Below are 4,674 nucleotides of genomic sequence, written 5' to 3'. Positions count from 1 at the left end.
ATTTATCAAAAAAAAATAGCTGTTTAAACACACCGTTTATCAAAAAAAAAATTAAAACAGGTTTTTTTCTGAGTGTTTAGGAATTTCGTAGTTGATATAACATAAAAGCGTTGGAAAGTATTATTCTTGTTATCTGTAACAAATAGCAAAATATACTGAGTGACATTAAAAATGAACACTTTTTAATGTGTACAGACTGAGTCACTAGTGGGTTATTTCTGACATGTCTTAAGATGCAACCAAAAATACAAATTGCATTCACCACTTGAATATTGTTTATATTTTAAAAACATTAATTGACTTCATAATGAAATTTTACCAAAACTGTTAGATCGAACTTGACAATACACAGAACAGTAATAGTAGATTACATTAAATTTTTTAAATAACTACAGATCTGGTCTGCTAGAATCAGTATTATTGGTTGCATATTAACAAAAACTTGGAAATAACTTACTATTGACTCACCCTGTATAGGTATACTTACAGAAAGAAAAAACCTGCTATCAATACAAATGCCAGCATACGTAATTTTAATAGGACGAACTGTATTTAGCATAAAATTGAGATAAATTGCACGATTTTTCACATTCCACGTATACCAGGGACATTCATAAAGTTGATCAAACAGCAAACTTGTCTAAAAAATATTTACAAGTTTGTATTTTCTCCTATTTTGACTACCTGATTAATGAGGTGTTGACCGAGCAAAGAATAACTAAAAAGAACAAAAATTACCGCACCGACAAACGCTATCGTTCGAATTTGTATTCCAAAGCCCATACTCTCCAAGTACTGAAAATTACGATTTCAATAATTCACTACAAAATTTTTGGCTCACCGTGATCGCAAAGAAAAAGATAGAAACTGAGCAAAGAAGTGTTACAATTAGAAAAACAGGAATACCGTGTTTAACTTCTTTGTTCAAATCGAACAAAACTCTGTAAATCAATGGTAATATAAAAAATTACAATTCCAATTACAAGTTTTATACTTTTTTAGCGCAGTGTCATGTCTAATGCCCTCACGCAACGTCCAGTAAACATCCCTCTGATATTTAGCATTTCTAACGTCTTCGAGTGTCGCATTACGAGATATTTTGCAAAAAAGCTCAGTTATGAGCCGAATTTGGAGTTCCAAATGCAAAACTCCGTACAAGATTATGAAAAAAATGCGAGCAGCGCTGTAACCAATTATGGGGAATCCCAGATAGTAGAATAGTAAAAAGAGGGGTGACCACGAGCCAAAATATTTTTTAAAAACTTGGATACAGAGGAGAAAGTCGTTTTGGTCTCCCAACCATGGCCAGTTAATACAAGCCATGAAAAAAATAAAACCCAGGAAAAAATAATTCAAGTATTTGATGGTCTTGGACCTTTGTAAAATAATTATCTGAAGTGGTTTAGAGGCGTTATCACAAGGCCAAGCAATTTGGCTGAAGGTTTTATAAGCGTCCAGAATACATTTCTCGTAGATTATGGAAAATATCATCACGTTGAACAGCTGGAAAGTTAGTAAATCCATTGATTGAAAAATTTATTACACTTACGTAGGTCGAAAGTAGAAGAATTGTGCTGTATTTTGCGATAATCTCAAAATTGAAATGTACAATCAGGTAATAAATTTGGAGCAAATAAACGAAACCATAAAAGACGATGAAGAAGACGTTGACAAGTTTCGTAACTTTGTGGTATCCTAGATCAATATAAAGCTTCTTTAAAGTGATGAAAGGGTCACCGGAAGTGACTTTTTTTCCGGTTACTTCCATATCAAGACAAGTACTAGTTTTATTTCCTGTGGTTTATTTTTTAAATAATTTAGGTTGATGGGAACATTTACACTAAGCGTAATTTTTATTATTCATTATCATGGTTCGTTAAATCACGTTAAGTTGGTATTACATGGATTAATAAAACAAATATTGTTTGTGTAATAATGAGAAAACGAAAATTGAAAAAAGCCAATCATAAATTATATTCTCACAAAATAATTAGGTATAAAGTGCTTTCATAACAGTTCTAAATTAGAGAGAGAAACTGTAACTTCTTTAATTTTTACACTCTCGTAACTAATAGTGATGTGAAAAAGTTCATTATTGTCCCTTAAATGTTTGAATTTTTTTTAAGAAAGCCAAATACACTAATTTCTTGACTCACCTAAAATTATTTTTAAATATACCGGGTGTTTCCCATAATCAAACTTTTATGATGTTTTTAGGATAAATTGTTAAAAGTCGATTTTGCCTTGTTTTTGAAATAATTTGAGTTTTTTAACCTAACTTAAGAAATATTTTTTTTACTACAATTAAGAAGATACAAAATATTATGTAAAAGTTTATTGCAAGTTGAATAACTTAATCATTTTAAATGGGACACCTAATTTTTTATTTTTGCATGTATAAGAGACCTTTAAATTCACTATTTAAAAACAGTTATTAGTCTCTTGCTGATTTCTTAAAAGATACAGGGTTAGTCAATAGTGTGTTATTTTTGACATGTCTTAAGATGCTAATTGGATACTAATTACTAATTGGAACTTTGTAATTTTTAAAACATTAATTAAATCGACATTGTTTTTTTATCTTTTATAAACATACAACATTTTCACTAGGATTGATTGGCGATTGTAACAACATGCCACAAAGTTTTTGCAAAATTATTAAAAGAAATATAACAAATCTATTTTGTATAATGTTTATTTAAAAAAAAAATAACTTAGAAACCAAAGTGACTTTGGATCACTTCTGTAATACTTACATACAGAGTGTATCAAGTTTTAGTTCCAGTGAAAAAATAAATACCTCTAGTTGCCCAAAGGAAAAAAAATATATTTCAAACGATTGAGATTATAACACGCTTCAATTTGATGCTTTAATGTTATCCCAAATTTTCATGATATGGGCGTGAAATGCAAAAAACTACATTAAAATTTTTTCGTTTTCAAATTATTGGAATCTTTTCTTTGTAATAAAATTTCTTCTATTTTCTAAGTGAGAATTCCGATGCTGAAGTAGTAAAAAACTTAAGGCGCAATAAAAATTTTAATTTGGTTAGAATCAGACAAATGTTTTATCTTAGTCGCCTTTGAAAAAACAGAGCCCGTGTCTTTGCTTGATTCCGAAAAATTTCTACTGTCATTACTTATCATTTTGCATAAGTTTTCTAAAGGTATAGGATTTGCACAGCAAATTTAAAACATTTTTCGAAATTTTTCAAAAAAATTATTTTATTACAAGAAAATTTGTAATGGTTATTTATATTTTGATATGTACTAATGTGACTAATTACATTTGTAATTTAAATATTACTTGATACATGAATGTATTTTACTTATCAAGTATTATAATGAAATAAATAAAAAAATTTTTTTTGATCACTAAGAAATATTTCTAATTTCCTATAGAAACTGTATATCGTTAGAAAGCTTATAAAAATGCTATTGATACGTGTAAAGACATAGATGGTGTTTTCTATTTAAAAAAATAGTTCGAGATATTTTGCGAAAAAGCTCAGTTATGAGCCGAATTTGGAGTTCCAAATGCAAAACTCCGTACAAGATTATGAAAAAAATGCGAGCAGCGCTGTAACCAATTATGGGGAATCCCAGGTAGTAGAATAGTAATAAGAGGGGTGACCACGAGCCAAAATATTTTTTAAAAACTTGGATACAGAGGAGAAAGTCGTTTTGGTCTCCCAACCATGGCCAGTTAATACAAGCCATGAAAAGAATAAAACCCAGGAAAAAATAATTCAAGTATTTGATGGTCTTGGACCTTTGTAAAATAATTATCTGAAGTGGTTTAGAGGCGTTATCACAAGGCCAAGCAATTTGGCTGAAGGTTTTATAAGCGTCCAGAATATATTTCTCGTAGATTATGGAAAATATCATCACGTTGAACAGCTGGAAAGTTAGTCAATCCATTGATTGAAAAATTTATTACACTTACGTAGGTCGAGAGGAGAAGAATTGTGCTGTATTTTGCGATAATCTCAAAATTGAAATGTACAATCAGGTAATAAATTTGGAGCAAATAAACGAAACCATAAAAGACGATGAAGAAGACGTTGACAAGTTTCGTAACTTTGTGGTATCCTAGATCAATATAAAGCTTCTTTAAAGTGATGAAAGGGTCACCGGAAGTGACTTTTTTTCCGGTTACCTCCATATCAAGACAAGTACTAGTTTTATTTCCTGTGGTTTATTTTTTAAATAATTTAGGTTGATGGGGACATTTACACTAAGCGTAATTTTTATTATTCATTATTACGGCTCGTTAAATCACGTTAAGTTGGTATTACATGGATTAATAAAACAAATATTGTTTGTGTAATAATGAGAAAACGAAAATTGAAAAAAGCCAATCATAAATTATATTCTCACAAAATAATTAGGTATGATGTGCTTTCATAACAGTTGTAAATTAGAGAGAGAAACTGTCACTTCTTTATTTTTTACACTCTCGTAGCTAAATACACACATACAGAGTGTCCCAGTGATGTGAAAAAGTTTATTATTGCCCCTAAATGTTTGAATTTTTTTATGAAAGCCAAAAATACTAACTTCTTGACTCACCTAAAATTATTTTTAAGTATACCGGGTGTTTCTCATAAATAAACTTTTAACAGTGATGTTTTTAGGATAAATTGTTACTGGTCGATTTTGTCTTGTTTTTTA

The 4,674-nt window shown here is 29.6% G+C and overlaps 1 non-coding gene across 1 annotated transcript; it reads right to left on the bottom strand.

Annotated features, from left to right (window-relative positions):
• Positions 1-495: 495 nt before the first annotated feature.
• Positions 496-1,454, bottom strand: LOC107398094 (uncharacterized). Its single transcript, XR_010335213.1, has 4 exons — positions 995-1,454; positions 842-941; positions 685-795; positions 496-640 (listed from the first exon to the last, which is right to left on the bottom strand). It is a non-coding gene; the product is annotated as an uncharacterized LOC107398094 (transcript).
• Positions 1,455-4,674: the final 3,220 nt, after the last annotated feature.

This window comes from Tribolium castaneum, chromosome 8, assembly GCF_031307605.1.
Source record: "Tribolium castaneum strain GA2 chromosome 8, icTriCast1.1, whole genome shotgun sequence".
In the NCBI taxonomy this organism is placed as follows: domain Eukaryota; kingdom Metazoa; phylum Arthropoda; class Insecta; order Coleoptera; family Tenebrionidae; genus Tribolium; species Tribolium castaneum.
The sequence above is the reverse complement of the archived record's forward strand: the minus strand, read 5'-3'. Positions and strand labels throughout refer to the sequence as shown.